This window comes from Hibiscus syriacus, unplaced genomic scaffold (genome assembly GCF_006381635.1).
Source record: "Hibiscus syriacus cultivar Baekdansim isolate YM2019G1 unplaced genomic scaffold, ASM638163v2 tig00110387_pilon, whole genome shotgun sequence".
Lineage (NCBI taxonomy): Eukaryota > Viridiplantae > Streptophyta > Magnoliopsida > Malvales > Malvaceae > Hibiscus > Hibiscus syriacus.
Window position 1 is genome coordinate 6,999,076 of NW_024062717.1, and position 20,506 is coordinate 7,019,581.

The window sequence follows — 20,506 nt, forward strand, 5'->3', positions numbered from 1 at the left end:
GTTGATTACCAGGATAGAGAACAAAGGAAGAACGACAAATCTCTCGAGGTTATATGGCGAGGATCCAACACTTTTGGCTCTTCATCTCAGGTTTGGAATTGAAAAATCCTGCAATTTTAACCTTTTCTTTCTGCAAGGAGTTTCATTGAATTAATAGTTTACTTGTTGGGCTATCTGCAGATTTTTGCAAATGCTTTTTCCGATCGTTAGGGCCCTCCAACCGGTTTTCATTTTGAAGTGAATGATGACTGTGTGTCTGTCCAGGTTCTGTGATGTTTTAACAAGAGTGATTTATGTATGGACTGTTTCCGGGTTATGTGTTCCTCGTGTATTTACTTTCTACAACTGCGCAACCGCGCAGGCCCCAAAAAATGGGGCCCTAAAAAAATATATATATAGTGGCGTTTTTCCAATAAACGCCACTATAGATAGACCTATTGCGACATTTTTTCAAAAAAAAAAAGACACTATTATTACGGCTTTATTGATAAAACGCCATTATAGATAGATCTATCGCGGCGTTTGTTAAGAAAACGCTACTATTGTTGCCCCGAAATCGAATATATCTAGAAAATAGGGGCTTCTTTTTAAGAATTTGTACAGGACCCCGAAAACCCTGCCACGGCCCTGCCCTCTTCTATTCGATTACAATGTTGAACAGCGGGTTAATGACTTTATTAAGGCTTCAATGGTCCAAGTAATATTCGCTCCTTATCGGGTTTCGTTGTTTATCGAGTTCTGATGTTGGAATCATGTTGGCTTATAACTTCCTAGGTGAACCATAAGCATTCGTATGATAGTTTTTATGTTTCCTTTATTCTGTCTATAGGGCAATGTGACAAGGACGAACCATATTATGTGGACAATGGGGGATGATTTCCAGTATCAATATGCCGAATCTTGGTTCCGACAGATGGACAAATTTATTCACTATGTTAACAATGTAGTTCTCACGATGAAGAAATAGAACTCATGCTTCACAGGTTTCCTTTTACATTCTACATTCAAACATTCCATATATCTGTGTTCAATGCATGCCGATGCGGCAACATAGATTCTCACACATAATACGTGCATTTTAACGAAAATATGAACCTATTAAACTCACTTTTCTTTCTTAGGCGGATGATTCCAAAGGAGTAGAAGTCCTTGACGAAAGAGTCTTTGCGGGAACCACAAGCGAGGGACTTACGGTACACTCTACTGAAATATGTCTACTTTTTTTTCTAGCTTTATCAATATTCAACTGACATTCCGACTGAAATGTTGCTCGGTTGTTCATCGAACTTCAGAAACCGGCTCAGATTCGAGGGAATTACTACGTTAGCGTCAACCGGAAAGGAGAGGCTGCACAGTGGCGTCGAACGACGGGTCAAGAAGTTTACTCACCGCTTCTTTTAGCTCTCACGCATGAGGTAACATGGTAACTTGATTGTGCCATACGTACATGTCCAACTATAGGATACCATTAACTGTACACAATGATTGATCATTCAGAAAACGGAGACCTTGAAATCATCCCATTTGACAAAGGCAACTGCATGCCATGGATCCAGGGTACACTTTACCGCTCAACGTTGCTTTAATCACTCTCCAAGTGACAGTTCATGAACATGTAATTTCTCTACTTTAAACAGCTCTCTTCCTTTCCTCTAAAACCAGCAGTTTCTTCTGCTGGAACTGGATGTCGGAACTACTCTCGTCCGGCACATTTGTACGAAGTAAGTAACTCGATATCCCATTCCATAACTCGAATTTCTTCATTTAAACACTCAATTTTCAAACTTCTGTTGTATGTTTTTATTAGGAGGGTGAGGATTCTACGTATTCAAAACTGGCAAAAGTTGAACTAAAGAAGACGTTCAATGCAAGAACGGTATGTAAAGCTTCTCATACGTAGGTACATGCATGATGCATGCATGACAAAACTTGAGCTGGGTTTTTGGGTTACTTTGTTTCAGATAAAGGAAGTGAAAGAAACGAGCTTAACAACAAATCAAGTGAAGTCTGAGATGAAGAAATTGTCATGGAAAGTAGAAGGTAAGAATGGCAAAGAGGCTTCCCCTGTTAGAGGTGGCCCTCTTAATAACTCAACTCTTATAGTCGAGCTTGGTCTAATGGAGATCCGCACTTTCTTTTTGAAATTTTAATAAGCACTCTATTCACCACATCCATAAAATATAATTATCAACATTCAGTTTTGATTCATCAAAGAGTTACATTTTTTTCTTAATTTAAAATAAAAAATTTAAGGGTCCTAAATATTACTATTATGCCTTTTTTTGGGTAAATAAACTAGAGCCTAGCAAGTAATAGAGCAATCTACCTGCAATATAGTAGCCATTTCCATCGGAGGATCTGAAAAATCGACAAATTACTATTATGCCTTTAATTTATATATTAATTTTTATAGAATTATATAAAAAAAAATTCTAAGTTATGTGATTAATTAGGAGAAGTAATAAAAAATGACACATTAATTATTGATGGAATAGAGAATATATTTTCGCTACTAAATTAATAAAACGAAACAATAGATTGGCAATTTTAATGGGACAATGTGACAATATGGAGTGTAAGAGTATTATTTTCTCAAAAAGTGTTATTATTGTAGTATATGTTAGAAGACATCCGAACAACATGATGTCTTCCTCCTAATTGTGTGTATGTCTGAAAGCTTTCTGCATGGTCATCTTTTCTTTGTGTTGTCGGAGTTACATAGAAGTGTATTGTAGTCCATGCATCTTCATAAAAATACGTTTTTTCATATATTTTCTCATTATTGTTCAAATTATCCTACTTGAGAGAATAATTCCGGGGTGCAATTAGTGAGATTTTTTTCCACCACATTATTCGGGTAATTTCACCCAATAAATTAAATTAAAATATTTGTTTTTCATTTATAAGAACGAATTTAACTTTTTAATAGAAATTAAAATTCTTAACAAATAGATGCAGTAAATTTATTTAAAACACGGCTATCACATTTATAGAGGAAAGGGAAAACTAGAAAATGAGCAGCCCAGATCTAATCTTTAAACTTACGCGGGATATCCGATACGGTTTTAACTGTTAAAATCACCAACCAGTCACCGCCACGACTCTTTTTTCTCCGACCAGCGTCTCCGTCGTCAATAATTTTCTTTTATTCTTCGTTTCTTTCCCTCCTCCCAAACGAAAGAAAATGGATTCTCAATACCCGAACCAGAAACCCTCTCTTTACCCGGAATTGATCCGAACAAACCCCGAAATCCCCCAATACGCTTCTTCTTCTTCTTCTTCCAACAACCTTTACCCCACCATCGACAAGCGTGATTTCGTCGAAAAACTTTTCCCGGACTTTTCCCCATATTCCGTTAGCCGCCATAACGGCCACTCATATCCCCCGTTTGCGCCAACGGCCCACTATTCCCAATATCACGTTAGCGGTCACTCGGATCCTCCTTTCGTGATAACGGCCCCGCCTGAGCAATTTCCCGTTAGCGGCTCTAACGATCACTCAGATCCTCCTTTCGCGCCAACGGCCCCAGCTGAAGCTGTGGAGGAAGTTTTAATAAAAATCCCTGGTGCCATCGTACATTTGATCGACAAATCTTACAGCGTCGAGCTCGCTTGCGGCGAATTCGCGGTGGTTCGTCTCTGGCAGGACAACAACATTGTCGCTGTACTCGCGCGTGTCGCTGATGATGTCCAATGGCCGATTACGAAACAAGGGACGGCCGTTAAACTAGACGATTCTCATTATTTCTTCTCTCTTGAGTTCCCTAAGGAAGCCGATAAGGCTTCCGAGGATGGCTCTGATTTGATTAGTTACGGTTTGACAATAGCCTCGAAAGGACAGGGAAATTTGTTGATACAATTGGATGATATATTGCGATGTTACAGTTGTTTTACGGTGCAGAAAGTAAAGGGAAAAGGCGAGGAGGTTTTGGATGGAGGGAAGAACATGTCCCCGGAGGATTTGAATTCGGTAAGCAAGAAGGAGGCGATGGAGGGGAGATGTGCGGCCTATTGGACTACATTGGCGCCTAATGTGGAAGAATATAGTGGGACAGCGGCTAAGATGATTGCGGCCGGATCAGGGCAGTTGATCAAGGGGATATTGTGGTGTGGAGATGTGACAATAGATAGATTGAATAGAGGGAACGAAGTATTGAAGAGCAGAATGACTCCAACAGAGGAGAATTTGGAGATTAGTCCCGAGGCATTGAAGAGGATACAGAGGTTAGGAAATGAACTGTTTTGATTTATGAAGTTACTTTGTTATCTTTTCATAATATATATATATATATATATATTCATTCTTATGAAATTTATAGTTGGTGAGGTAACAATTAACATGGTTGAATTCTGAAACAATTAGCTTCTTTGCATTTGAGATAGTGACAAGGCTCCAATAGCATAGATGTATGCCGCCGAAAAGAAAATAAATGTTATTGATAAATTTGGTATATAATTATATTTGGAGTGTATTTAAGGAATAGAACACAATGAATATATGAGTATTGACAGAATGTTGAAACTGATATGCTCTGTTTAGGGAGACAAATGTAGAAATTCTTTCAAAGTTCTATGCTTGAAAGCAATAGAATTTACTAATGGAACTGTAACTGAAATACAACTTTGTTCAGAAGAACTTTACTCCAAAAGTTTTGATTTAAGTTGAGTGGCATAGATTATAATGGTACAAAAGTTAGTTATTTTTCTTTCGTTTTAATGTCCAACTCTGAAGTAAACTCCTTGATATTTTGGCTTAACTATACATACAGGATTAAGAAGGTGACAAGAGTGACGCACAAAGTGGCAAATGGGGTTCTCTCTGGTGTTGTGAAAGTATCTGGATATTTCTCAACTCAGTTGCAAACTCAAAACTGGGCAAGAGTTTTCCGGCTCCTACCTGGAGAAATGGTTCTTGCTACACTGGATGGATTCGGTATGTCATTCATCTGTCTCCACTTTATTTTTTATGTTTAGGTGCATCATTTTACAATCCCATCCATCCCGACATGATTTGCTAAAGAAAAAAGAATATTTGATTTGTTTGCTTATTCATGGATTTTAATTAATAAAGATGTCCACTAGATTGGATTTTACGTTCTTTTAGGTCTGTGCTAGATTTATACAGCCCAAAATTATTATTGATCTTTTTTAGTAACTGATATCAATTGAGAAAATGGAAAGTAGTTTGCTAGTTTGGTGTTAGGTGTACGGTAGATTGATTCAAGCTTAAGGATTAATTGCATCTAGTTTTTCGATTTCTTCTCTTAATGGAATTGAATGCGCTGGCTGTTTAGAGTTGTTTGATCTCAGGCTCTATAGGCTGATACCTATGGGTGCAGACTCCATTGATATATCCAGATGCCTTGCGATTCCTATCCCATTTTACCCTATTTTTTCTTGTATTATCCATTCATGAAGTGTTTCATATAAATCGAGCAACTTGTTAGCAAACTCCTTAGCCATTTGTTCATCTTAGGGTCAATTCCATATCTGTTCTGTCTACATTTGTTTATCAAATGTCGTCATTCAATTAGACCACACTCAGAGTAGAGGAAGATGACTGAAACTTGTCTTTGTGTGTGAATAATTGAGTTCATACTCCCAGAACCATATTATAAACTTTAGAGGCCTCTTTGATGCCATAAAGGTGATTAAGCTTCTTGATATAGTGATGAATCATGTCGGTGTTGGCTTTGACTGATGGAATTTGTTTGAGTTTCCATTTTGGTGAGCTACTTTAGCTCTCCATTATCCCTTCACGGCCAACAAGTTTATTGCCATTCTGCACTATTCTTATCTGGGTTCAATTTGCTGATTATCTTATTAAGCTAACAACTTTGTTAATTCAAATTTTGGGCATTTGAGGACCAGATGTAATGCTTCTGATTGTCAGATATGACTTCTATATAGTCATTTTCAAGTGCATTTAGATCTCTCCTATTGTACTATTTCCTTGTGAACAGATAAAATTTGTGATGCTGCTGAAGCAGCTGGGAAAAACGTGATGTCAACATCATCCACTGTGACGACTGAACTTGTCAACCAAAAGTAAGTTCATGATATATTAATGTTTTATTGGTGTCATCAATAGAGATTCTACTCTGCTCATTATGCATAAAGGCGTAGCCACAAGTCCACGCACTCAACACTCACACAGAGTGCTATGCCCTTGCTTTAAGGACAATTTCATTCAAAGCCTCTCTTTTTATTCTGAACCCTCTTGTTAAGTAAGAAAGAGACGAATTTAGAGCTTATCCTTTCTGCAGGTATGGAGAAAAAGCAGCTGAGGCTACAAGCGAAGGGCTGAATTCTGCAGGGCTGCTATGGGAACAGCATGGGCTGCATTTAAACTCCGAAAGGCACTGAACCCAAAAAGTGCTCTTAAATCTAGTGTGCTAGCCAAGGCTGCTGCTAAGGCTACTGTTGAAGAGGCAAAGTCTAAAAAGTGATTGATTTCAGATATCCGCTCTGCAAATTTGTTATGGTCTCTGTAACTGGTTATTCGTTTAAGATTATGCTGTACGTATTCTCTCTTTAGTGGAAAGAATTAGAAGGTTTTAGTCCGGTTATGGTAATGATAATTACGATGATTAAAATATTATCAGCTTCACCCTTGAACACATTAGTTTGGAGTAGGATCTTCTAGGCATTATGTTTTACAGCTATGATTGTTTCCCTTTTTGTCGTCAATTGCGGATGGCAATGATCTTTTCCTTCCTGTGGAGGTTCTAGTTCTGAATTATCTCTGAAATTATAGTGATATTTGTTTTCTGTGGATTTCCTTTGTTGATTGCATGCCTGCCTGTCTGCAATGCAAATTAGTCATCATTATTTCCACCCTATGTTTCCTTCATCCTTTTTCTAGTGTTTGGTTTGTACGGTTCAGGAAAAATATCAGCGGTATATATATACATATATAGTGTCAAGTATAGGTATGAATTGACCCTTTTATTCACAAATGCTTTGGTTGTTGCATCACTCAAAAAGGAACACCGATTGTACAGTATCCTTCTTTATTATTCTGATTCCTTATCAATAAATGCTTTTATGTACATGTCCCCTGGAAACAATATACGTATAGTCCCAACTCTCATCTATAACTGATTTGATTTAAAGGTTAAGTTTTTATTTGAGTTATTTTGGGATTGGTTTAGCATTTGAATTATTCAGTTCATATTGGATTTAATTTACTGATTTTATATATGTTTTGGTCAGTTTAAATTATTGTTTCAGTTGAATCATGTCGAGTTGGATCAAATTAATTTTGTTAAAATAATTTTTTATAAAAGAAATGTTCATAAAAATGATTTTCCGGATATTGTTTTAACAAAATCCATCTTCCCCTTTAACATTATATGAAAAAGTGATCATTGGAGAACTCATCAAGTAGTTTTAGTGATAAAGAGATTTTAAACAGTTTGTGTGTGTTGGGAATAAATTAAAAAAGTTTTTAACAAATATTATCTCTTATAATCATTTATTATCACGCTTCACTTATTTTAAAAAATTGATTTTAAACCGATTATAATATATCAACATTTTTATACCTTGAAAAAAATTAATTTTTTTTAAATATTAGAATCAATGTCCAATCGTTAAAATTATTAGTTATTTTCATCAAAATTTTCAATTCGGCATGTTGATTAGATTGCCGCCCTATATGATATCGCGTATACTTATACAGGAAATAAGTACGTTAAGTTAAAAAAATTGTTAAAATCTCTAGAGCACGTAATTAAAAGTTTTGAATTGACATATCTTAATATTTTATTTAGGTTGTGAGTTCAATACTCACTACGAGTAAAAGTTTAAAAAAATTGACAGAAAATATTTAAGGTTTTAGTGATTAGAATAAAATTTTTAAAGTGAATATAAAAGGAAATTTTTATATATATTTTTAATATAAGGATTGATCTCAAATTTTATTAAAATGTGTACTTAACAAAATATTTTAAAACAAAGCAATTATATATATATATATATATATATATATATATATATATATATGTTCTATTTTTAGGTAGCTTAGATTGAACTAATTTATCCTCCATGATCTGCAGGCATTGATCCAAGCAAATCTGGTCTAAAAAATTAAGGAAGATTAAGAAAGATGGAATTTTAATAATCTGGTCAATTGGTAGAAGAAATCTGTGGAAAGATTAAGAAATGTAGTGTACAGAGCTTTCTGTTCCAACATCTTTTTCGTTTTTTCAGGTATGGTTGCACCGGTCTCAAAAATTTCTTGATGAAGAAATTCTTCTGACATCAAAAAATTTACCATATACCATTGAACATATGAAACCGTGTGGACACTAATTTTGTCCATATGCATATATATATACTTATATATATATATATTTCTTTTTTTCTCTTTACAGACCCATCATTCGTTCCAAGCCAGCAGCCAGGAGATTCCTCCTACCTCACGGCTCTTCGTCCATTCCACACGGTCGTATTTGACGTCGGTTCTTTCGGCACCAACGCCACTCCAAGCAACAAACCAAGAGGCCAACAAACTTTAGAATGTTAGTCCGAATAGGACTCTAAAATAGCCATTCTTTGTGGTATAAATAATATGTAAAATCGACATTGGAGGGGCGAGCTGGAACGAAAACAACCGAAAAGAAAAGAAAACAGAGGGAAGAAACCTTACCATCGTTCGAAGCCAATAACCCAAACACAAGTACTCTCAAATTGGACTTGCCGTGAATTATTACACATCATTTGGCATCCAACAGACACAAATCACACTGAAAAATACGAAAACAAGGAGCAACCAACCAATCTTGTTAATAGCAGTCGAATTCGGATGCTGCACAACAAGGTAAACAGAATGCTTCAAACACACATGGTATTGGCTGTCCAAACGTCGCCTGTTCAGTGGTTATTACAGGGAAGAGCGTTGCCATGAAATTAAAGTTGGGAAGTGGAGAAACTGCGCAAGACATAATTAGGTTTTAAATAAACTTAAATGCGTGGAAGAGCCTTGGCAAAGGTGGAAAAGCCCAAATTTGGGAAATATGGGATAATTACATATGGAAGTGCAATCTTTTGTAACAATTGATTCAACAATTTGTGTTTATTTCATATTACTCCTTCATATATTTTTTTCATTTTATTTTGGTCCCTTACCTTTGATTCATTTATTATTTTATTATTTTATTTCATTTTTCTCTGATTTATTTTCCTTTATTTATTTTATTTTATCTTTTGATTTATTATTTTTTTTTACATTTTTTCCATTGATTTATTTGATATATTTTTTATTTATTTTCCTTTGATTTATTTTTTTATTTTTTTTTTATTTTTTCTCCTTTTGATTTATTATTATTATTAGTTTTACGTTTTTCTTTGATTTATTTAATATTTATGTATTTTTTAATCTAACATTTTTTACTTTTTTTAGAAGAACTCCAACCAAATCAAAGGTAAGTAATTTGAATCGAGTTTTTAAAATTTTAATTCAAATTTCAATTTTTCGCAATAAAGACAACGGCAAATTAATTGGTATCGAAAGGCGGTTCAAGGGTGCTAATCATTCCTTGACCGTAACCGACTCCGAGCCCGACACATTTCTAGTAAGGCGCAGATCATGTAAGATGGTGTCCGACCCACCTAAATTCGTTTTAAAATGGTCGGTGGCGACTCCAAATCATTTTCCTAAGTCGAAGCCCAATTCTGGGGCCCAACAAATTAAAATAAATAAATTTTAAGATTTTACAAAAGAGTTTCTAAGTATATTCGATATAATTATTCAAATATCAATATATTACTCCAAGTATTTCAAAGTTCAATTTCAATCCTTACTAAAATGTAAAGTTGTGTTTTATACTTAAAATAATTTTGAAAAATTTTCACAAAGTATTTCGAACAAAAAACGAGCCAAAAATCAAATTTATGAAGGGATGCACCGATGCACTCATTGATGCATCGATGCACTCACCATTTCGAATGCATTTTATGCATCGATGCACTCAGGTTTTTATGAAAACATCGAATGCATTTTATGCATCGATGCACAGACCATGCATCAATGCACTCAGGCTTTTTTGAAACATCGAATGCATTTTATGCATCGATGCACCCTTAGTGCACTGATGCACTAAGTGTTCCAATGGTCGAAATATTTGAAATTTACACTTGATGCATCGATGCACCTTGACTATGCATCGATGCACACACGCTCCCAACTGATTTTATTAATTGTTTTCACACTAAACGGCTCTATTGACTCCGTAATCATCCTCAACATTCAGAATCAATTGAATGAGTATTTAAACAAGCTTTGGAGCCATTGATCAACAACAAGAAACAAGAATCAAGAGAAAATCAAGAGAGAATCAAAGAGAAAGCATCAAACCTCAAGTTTGAGCAATTTCAAGCCAAATTTCATTCAATATTCATCCTTGCTTTCAAGAACACTTATTGTGCTTAATTATATTATTCTTGAGTGTTATTTATTTGTTCTAGAATTGTGCAAACATCTTTACTTGTGAGGATTTTCTTGTAAGTTTGCAAAATTTGTATTGTTCTATTTGGGAGAGAGTGTTCTCAAGAATTTGGGGTATAATTCTTGAGGGATTTGTAAGGTTACTCTTTGTCCTCAAAAGAAAGACAAATTAGTAAATTTGTGGAAATCCTTAGTGTGGATAGCTAAGGTGTGGATGTAGACTTTGGTTGAGAAAGTCGAACCAGTCTAAATCGTTGTGCAATTATTTTAATTTTCTGCAAAAGCTTCCACCGAAATTTTAATTGCCAATTCACCCCTCTTGGCTATATTCGTCGATCGATTAACTCTATAATTTGTATCAGAGCCTCACTCATTTGAAGGTTTAATTGCCTCTTGAGTCGATTCAGGAAGAGTTACATCGATATTCAAGTTATCAATGGTCGGCGCTTCAAACTCTGACTTCGTTCTCGATTCAATGCCCGTCAATAAGCCTCATTTCTTCAATGGAGTTAATTATGTCTATTAGAAAAATAGAATGATGTACTTCATTCAAACAAGTTACATGGGAGCATGGAATGTCATAGAAGATGGATACATCAAACCTTCCACTCACCCAAGATTGTGGAGTGAAAGAGAGACAAGAATGTTCCAGCTCAACTCCAAAGCCATCCATATTATTTTTTGTGCTCTTGGACCAGATGAATATGGAAGAATTTCATCTTATATAACCTCCAAAGAAATATGGGGAAAACTACAAGTCACTCATGAAGGCACCGACGAGGTAAAAGAATCTAAAATTAGTCTTCTAACTCATAGCTCTAAAATTTCAGGATGAAACCAGATGAAGACATCAAAGCTATGACAGATAGATTTTCCACGATTGTCAATGGTCTCAAATCATATGGAGAGATCATTCCAAATGAAATGCTTGTGAGGAAGTTGGTTTACTCATTTCCAAAATCGTGGCAATCAAAGAAGCGACAATCATTCGAGGCTAAGAACTTAAAGTCCTTAACCCCTGAAGAACTAATCGGTTCACTCCTCACTCATGAAATGATGCTTCAAGATAGGTAGACCTTAATAAGATTGATGAGACACAAAGGAGAAGGATAAGAAGAGAAGAACGTTGGAGTTGCTCTCAAATCCACAAAGATGAGAGTGATTCGGTTGAAGATGACGATGACGAGGAAATGACTTTATTTGCCAAACGATTCAGAAAATTAATGAGGCCCAACCGAGGAACAAAATTCAAACGAAATGAAGGTTTCAAAACTGAACCAAAGGAGAAGAACCCGATCATTTTCTACGAATGCAAAAAGCTAGGGCATGTCAAATACGATTGCCCTCAATTAAAGAAAAAGGTCAATCAAAGAAGAATCACAAGGCTCATGTAGCTACATGAACGATGAAGAAGGCTCGATGAAGAGAAACAAGAATAGCAAACTTGTGCTTGATGGCTATCGGGGAAAACTCTCAGGTAACCTCTAACTCATTCGATTTGGATTATTTATCTTATGATGAGTTATTAGAGGATTATAATGGGTTGACTTCGGATTATAAGACTCTATTTTCAAATACAAAAATATATTTCAAAATTGAAAAATGAAAGCAGACTTATGTCCAAAACTAACAAGGAGCTTGAAAGTAAGATTAAAGAATTACAAATCAAAATTGATGATTTTGAAAAAAAAATAATGATTTGCATAACTTACTTTCAAAAGTTCATGATGATCATCAAAAGAAAATTGATGATCTTAAAGCTTCTTTTGATAAAGTTAGAACAAAACGTTTTGGAAATGGAGAAAGTTCAAACTCCAACTTTGTTAGAAAAAGTTTTAAAAACTATAATCATAGAGGTCCCCGAATAACCTTAATGGAAAAATCTTAGAAGTATATGGGTTCCTAAAGAACTCATTACTACTGAAGATAATGATATTCTACAAAATGGATACCTAAGAGGACTAGGATTTTGGAAACTAATGAATATGGACCCAAAGAATTTGGGTACCAAAATAAAAATTAATCTATGTTTGTAGGAAAAAGAGCATTGCTACAAGGCACGGGAAACAAACTCAAACTCATGGTACCTTGATAGTGGATGCTCAAGACACATGACCGGAGACAAGAGCCGGTTCATAGAGATTAACACCAAAAATGGAGGAGAAGTGACTTTTGGTGATAATTCAAAAGGTCAAATTGAAGGTATATGCACTATAGGTAATACCTTTTCCATACAAATTAAGAATGTTTTTATATGTGAATGTATTAAAGCATAATCTATTGAGTATTAGTCAATTGTGCGATAAGGGATTAATGTCATGTTTGAAACTAATGGTTGTAAAGTCATTGACATTGTATCTAATCGGATTATGCTTGTTGGTCATAGAATAGGAAACATATATATGGTGCATTTAGATTATATAGATCTGACTAATTTATGCCTAGTTGCTAAGGATGAACTGATAGTTGGTTATGGCATAGGAGACTAGGACATGCTAGTATGAGTGTTTTGCAACGACTAATTCAAGGAGACTTAGTTAGAGGGTTGCCAAACTAAAATTTGATAATGATAAAATCTGATGCTTGTGCTAAAGGAAAACAAAAGCGAGTTTCTTTTAAATCCATTAATGACGTATCCACTAGTAGAGTATTACAATTGATCCATTTAGATCTTTTTGGGCCATCTAGAACTACTAGCTTGGGTGGAAAACATATGCATTTGTATTGGTAGATGACTATTCTAGATATACTTGGGTTCTATTCTTAAGTATTAAAGATGAGCATTAGAAAAATTCATCACATTTTCAAAAGTAATCCAAAACAAAAAAGGTTACTTTATAACTAGTGTTAGGAGTGATCGTGGAACTGAATTTGAAAATATTGGATTTACTAAATTTTGTAATTCTAATGATATTAGCCATAATTTTCAGCACCGAGAACCCCTCAACAAAATGGAGTTGTTGAGAGGAAAAATCGAATTTTAGAAGAAATAGCTAGAACCTTGATTTGTGAAAACAATTTGCCAAAATATTTTTGGACAGAAGCCACAAATACCGCTTGTTATGTTATTAATCGAGTAATGATTAAGCCTATTTTGAAGAAAACTCCATATGAACTTTTTAAAAATAAAAAACCTAACATTAGCTATTTTCATCCTTTTGGATGTAAATGTTTTGTTTTAAACAACTGTAAAGACAATCTTGGTAAATTTGATGCTAAAAGTGACGAAGGATTTTTTTTGGGTTATTCATTAAATTCTAAAGCTTATCGAGTATTTAATAAAAGAACTTTAGTTGTAGAAGAGTCTATACATATTGTTTTCGATGATAATCTCCTTCCGAGGAAGGATTCTTGTGTGAATGATGATGTAGGTATTATAAACATAAATGACGTTGGACATGACGTTGGAGAACCATCATCAAAGGAAGAAACAAAAAATGAAGAAACTCAAGATCCTCTCGAGAATCCAACCATTGAAGAAAGTGAAGTCTCTTATCCAATGGAATACAACTATGTCAAGGATGGTGAAATAATATGTGATCCATCCAAAGGGGTAACAACACGATCTTCTCTTAGAAATATATGTAATTATGTTGCATTTATTTCATGCATAGAGCCTAAGAATATTAAAGAAGCATTAAATGATGAACATTGGATTATGGCTATGCAAGAAGAGTTAAATCAATTTGAGAGAAGTAAAGTATAGACATTAGTTGAAAGGCCTAGTAATAAGTATAATGTAGGTACTAGATGAGTATTTAGGAATAAGCTTGATAAAAGTGGTAATATAGTGAGAAACAAGGGTTGCTCAAGGCTATACTCAAGAAGAAGGCATAGATTATGATGAAACATATGCTCCCGTAGTTAGGATGGAAGCAATTAGAATGTTATTAGCATTTGCATGTTTCAATGAATTTAAATTATATCAAATGGATGTTAAAAGTGCATTTTTAAATGGTTTTATAAAAGAAGAAGTGTATGTGGAACAACCTCATGGTTTTGAAGATTCAAAATTTCCAAATCATGTTCTTAAATTGAAAAAAGCGCTTTATGGTTTAAAACAAGCTCCTAGAGCTTGGTATGAAAGATTGTCAAACTTTTAATTGAAAAAGGTTTTTCAAAAGGGAAGGTTGACACTACATTGTTTTTAAAGCATAAAGGTAAAGATTTATTAGTAGTTCAAATTTATATTGATGATATAATATTTGGTTCTACTAATGATATTGCCAAGAATTTTCTAAGCTAATGCAAAGTGAATTCGAGATGAGCATGATGGGGAGCTCTCATTTTCTTGGGACTCCAAATCAAGCAAAGAAAAGATGGCATCTTCATAAATCAAGCTAAGTACGTCAAGGATATGCTCAAGAAGTTTGGACTGGAAAATGGAAAACCTCATGTCACTCCAATGAGCTCATCAACAAAGCTTGACAAAGATGAAGGAGGTAAATGTGTGGATGTTAAATTATATAGGTCAATGATTAGTTCTTTGCTTTATCTAACCGCAAGTAGACCGGACATTATGTTTAGTGTTTGCTTATGTGTTAGATTTCAATCATGCCCTAAGGAATCACATTTACTAGTTGTTAAGAGAATCTTTATATACCTTAAGGATACTCCTAGTTTAGGACTTTGGTATCCTTGAGACTCTAGCTTTAGCTTGCATGTCTTCTCTGATGTGGATTATGGAGGATGCAAAATAAATAGGAAAATCACCTCCGGTACTTGCCAATTCCTAGGAAATATGTTGATTTCTTGGTTTTCAAAGAAACAAAATTGTGTTGCATTATCTACCACTGAAGCGAAATACATTTCAGCTGGTAGTTGTTGTGCACAAGTTTTATGGATGAAACAACAACTTTTTGATTATAGAATTGAAGTAGGTACCATTCCTATCAAGTGTGACAATACTAGTGCTATTTGTCTCACTAAAATCACATCCAATACTCTAGAATTAAGCATGTTGAAATTAGACATCACTTCATTAGAGACCATGTCGCTAAGGAAGATGTAGTTCTAGAATTTGTTGATACTTTGCACCAATTAGCAGATATCTTTACAAAACCTTTAGACAAAGAAAGATTTTGGATACTTAGGAGAGAATTAGGTTTAACTAACCTATCTTCACTTAGTGTTTAAAACAATTTTAGCACATGCCGCCATTCATCCATCTCTCATTCTATACTCTCTATTTGCTCAAAATCAACATTCTAAAGTCGGAATCCAACTGTTCTTCAACTACTAATCCTGTTTCTATCATCAAATCGTGCAACACATCATCACATTCTCACTTAAATCCAATTTTCAAGGTATTATTTCAAAGCCGTCTATTTTATTGATTTTTGAATTAGAACTAGTTTTGATTAGTTCTAGGATGAACATTACATCAGGCATTGATTGTTTAGTGTTTAGAAACTAGATTTTACAAACAATTTCGTCAAAAACACTCAAATTTTCAATTGAATTTTGAATTTTCGAAATTAAAAAAACGAAAATTATTGATGGTTTTGATTTAATTGTATTGTTTTCATGAAAACTATGCGTATTATAATTTTCAAATATTATTTTATATAGTTTTCAAAATCTTGCCCATTAGGATTCGGTTTAGAGAACCTTAAATTATTGCAGACTCAATTGAGTTTTGTGATTTATTATATTGCATACATGTTTTTTCAAATTGTAGGTTACATATCCCATTCCATTCCTTAAACCATGTCTAATCCAAAACGACCTAGGTCCTCTTCAATTCGATCTAACCGCCCTCCTATTCCTCCTCCACCACAAAATCCAAACCCAAACGAACCCGAGTTAACCATTCTTAACTCTTGTTTAAACCAACCCAGTCGTCGTAGAGTTGATTTATATGATAGGTTCGTTAGTCATTTTCAATCCTACAAATTTTGAGAGGAACGAATCCCTTCCATTCAAGCAATGGAAGATATTAACTTTACATATCTCCCTGTTCTTCGTTCCTGGAAATTTGATAAATTGTGTCAAATTCAGCCCATTGTCTATCGGCAATTAGTTCGTATTTTTTACTCAAATGCAATCTGTGTTCAAAATACTAGTCAAGACGCTACAATAGGTATATGATCTTATCTCTTAGGAGAAGTCCTTTTTATCAATTCAAAAACAATTGTTGATGTTTTCGGTTTAGATGATGATGGGATAGATAATGAAAAAGATCTTATGGTTAATTCCTATAAGCATAATGGTAGTGTTAGTACCTTACAAACTCATCACGATCGTTTCCTTCATTTGATGATCTCTTGGTGGTTTAGACCATCCGGAGGTAGGTACTCCAAACTTAGAGTCATAGATTTATGGTGGATACATTGTATCCAACATAATAAGAAAATTAATTTGCCACAAATTATCTTTGGTGAGTTTGTCGATACCGTAAACGTCATTCCCTCCAAAAATGTAGAAACATTAGTTTACGGTTATCTTCTTTCTAATCTTTTTATTAAGTTAGGTCTTAAGGTCTCGGTTGACTTTCCCATGCCTCTCCAAAACCAAATCAACCTAACTTCCTTAAAGAAAGTCGGATGGAAACAAAATAAGGTAACGGGTCAATGGGAATATAGACCCACTGAGCAAACTCCGGAAGCTAGTTCTTCACGAGCTCCTCCTGCACCTAGTTCTTCTCGTGCTCTACCAGCACCAGCTGCGGATGATGATCCAGAGTTTCAACAGCTTATGTAAGATATTGACGATCACGTACCAGACGATGAGCCAGCACCGGAACCAGCACAACAAGAGGAACAAATGCCTCTATATTTTCGATCATTTATGGAGTCATTTGATCTGAGGTTTGCTTCCATGGAATCTCAACTAATTAAGTTTCAACGGAAGATGCGTGAACGTATAGATGCTCTCACACTTGAAGTACGAGCACATTATCCTCCTCCTCCCGATCCTACTATGGAGTAGACCTTGCCTTGCTTTGATTTTTGTTTGGGTTGAACTTAGAACTTGGATTGTTAAACATTTTGATGTTTTTGGGTGGTTTTTATTTTGGATGTTTTTGTGGATGTTTGAATTCTTATATTTGGTTTGAATTTGAACTTAATGTTTATAAGTTATTGCATCATATTATGACCAATTTACCATTTCACATTTTTGATTATGAATATTGATGGAACTAATGCCTAATCTCTCTTTTGACTGTGATCTTAGCAGCTCAAGCTATATTTATAAATATCAATTGGTTATGTTTCAAAACTTTTTTTTCTTTCAAATACTTTTAATAGAGTCTTTTTTATTTAACAAAAAGGGGGAGAAGATGTATCATAGTAAGGGGAGTAATTTTCAAATTTGATTCAAAAATGATTTTCTTAAAAATCTTAAAATTACTCAAATGTTTTGTTATATCAAAAAGGGGGAGATTGTTGAAAACATTTTGATGTTTCGATATAACAAATTAAAATAAATAAATTTTAAGATTTTACAAAAGATTTTCTAAGTATATTCGATATAATTATTCGAATATCAATATATTACTCCAAGTCTTTCAAAGTTCAATTTCAATCCTTACTAAAGTGTAAAGTTGTGTTTTATACTTAAAATATTTTTGAAACAATTTTCACAAAGTATTTCAAACCAAAAACGAGCCAAAAATCAAATTTATGAAGGGATGCACTGATGCACTCATTGATGCATCGATGCACTCACCATTTCGAATGCATTTTACTCAGGTTTTTATGAAAACATCGAATGCATTTTATGCATCGATGCACAGGCCATGCATCGATGCACTCAGGCTTTTTTGAAACATCGAAAAATGCATCGATACACCATTAGTGCACCAATGCACTAAGTGTTCCAACGGTCAAAATATTTGAAATTTACACTTGATGCATCGATGCACCTTGACTATGCATCGATGCACACACACTCCCAACTAATTTTATTAATTGTTTTCACACTTAAATGGTTCTATTGACTCCACTAATCATCCCCAACGTTTAGAATCAATTGAAGGAGTATTTAAACAAGGTTTGGAGCCACTGATCAACAACAAGAATCAAGGGAGAATCAAAGAGAAAGCATCAAACCTCAAGTTTGAGCAATTTCAAGCCAAATTTCATTCAATATTCATCCTTGCCTTCAAGAACACTTATTGTGCTCAATTATATTATTCTTGAGTGTTATTTCTTTATTCTAGAATTGTGCAAACATTTTCCTTGTGAGGATTTTCTTGTAGGTTTGCAAAATTTGTATTGTTCTCTTTGGGAGAGAGTGTTCTCAAGAATTTGGGGTATAATTCTTGAGGGATTTGTAAGGTTACTCTTTGTCCTCAAAAGAAAGACAAATTAGTAATTTGTGGAAAATCAATCGTTATGCAATTATTTTCAATTTTCTGCAAAAGCTTCCACCGAAATTTTAATTGACAATTCACCCCCTCTTTGCTATATTCGTCGATCGATTAACTCAACAGGGCGGTTCAAGGGTGTTAATCCTTCCTTGACCGTAACCGACACCCGAGCCCGACACATTTCTGGTAAGGCGCATATCAGGTAAGATGGTGTCCGACCCACCTAAATTCGTTTTAAAATAGTCAGTGGCTACTCCAAATCATTTTCCTAAGTCGATGTCCAATTCCGGGGCCCAACCGAAAGACAGTCGCGACAGCTTGGCGACTCTGCTGGGGATATGTAAGTGAGTCAAGCCAGAGTTAATTTTCGGTTGTCTTTTTATGCGAAAATTAAGTTTAAATTTTAATTTATTTGTTTGATTTAAATTATTTACCTTTGATTATTTTTCAAGTAAATAGTTTGTTAGGATTTTCGGAAGCTCGAATCGATAACCGGAATAGTTTGTAAAGAGGGTCGGAACGGTTTTGTGTTTAGGAGTAAGGAGATTGAAAGATAGAGAATTGCACATCGATTTATAGTGGTTCGACTTTCTCAACCAAAGTCTACGTCCACTACCTTAGCTCCTCACCAAGGATTTTCCAACAAATTCACTAATTTGTTCTTTCTTTTGAGGATAAAGAGTAACCTTACAAACTCCCTAGTTTTTCCGAGCTAAACTAGAACCTTTCTCTAGCTTTTACACGGGCTAAGCTAGAACTTTCACCTTTACAAAAGGATAAAATATGTAAACAAGAAAACCTCTCTAAGGTAAGAACAAAATATTTACAAGAGAAAGATGAAATATGATTGAAAAACTCTTCTCTTGTGTTTGATTGCTTGAATAGTTGTTCTCTTGCTTCTTCAAGTGTCTTTAGCTTGTATTTATAGCTTGGAATGTGTTTGAAGTCGTATATAGCCATTGGGGATGTTTTGGAGCCGTTTGGAGATAAGAATCCATTAATAAAACAGCTTGGAGCGTGGGGGAATCGGTACCCCTTCATAGGGAATCGGTTCCCTAATTACAATCTGATTTCGACCGTTAGACAGGGGAGAATCGGTACCCCTGGGGGGAATCTGTTCCCCCTGGGGGAATCGATACCCCCTGGGGGGAATCGGTACCCCTGCAGGGGGAATCGGTACCCCCTGGGGGGGAATATGTACCCCCTGGACAATCTGATTTTTCTTGAAACCCTTTAAAAAGAAAATATTTTTGGCTCGATTAAGGCTTGAAATACTTTGTAAATTTGTTTTAAAATAGTTTAAGTATAAAACACAATTTTACACTTTAGTAAGGATTAAAATGAACTTTGAAAGACTTGGAGTAATATTTTGATATTCGAATAATTATATCGAATATACTCAGAAAATCATTTGTAAAATCTTAAAATTCATTTGTTATATCGAAACATCAAAATGTATTCAACAATCTCCCCCTTTTTGATATAACAAAACATTTGAGTAATTTTAAGATTTTGAATTTAAGTTTGAAATTACTCCTCCTTACTTTAACACTTCTCCCTTTTAAAACACTTTAACACTTCTCCCCCTTTTTGTTAAATCAAAAAGACTCTAATCTTTGAAGTTCAAAATAACTTTGGAGAGTAAGTAGTAAATTTGACATTTTTTTAGAAAAATCAAAGCTCCCCCTCAATAAATGCATTCCAAATAAAATTTTGCTTTTAGGATCTTGACACTTAAACAA

At 34.5% G+C, this 20,506-nt stretch overlaps 1 pseudogene; it reads left to right on the top strand.

Annotated features, from left to right (window-relative positions):
• The first annotated feature begins 3,023 nt into the window (after positions 1-3,023).
• Positions 3,024-6,625, top strand: LOC120122519 (annotated as a pseudogene).
• The last annotated feature ends 13,881 nt before the right edge of the window (positions 6,626-20,506 follow it).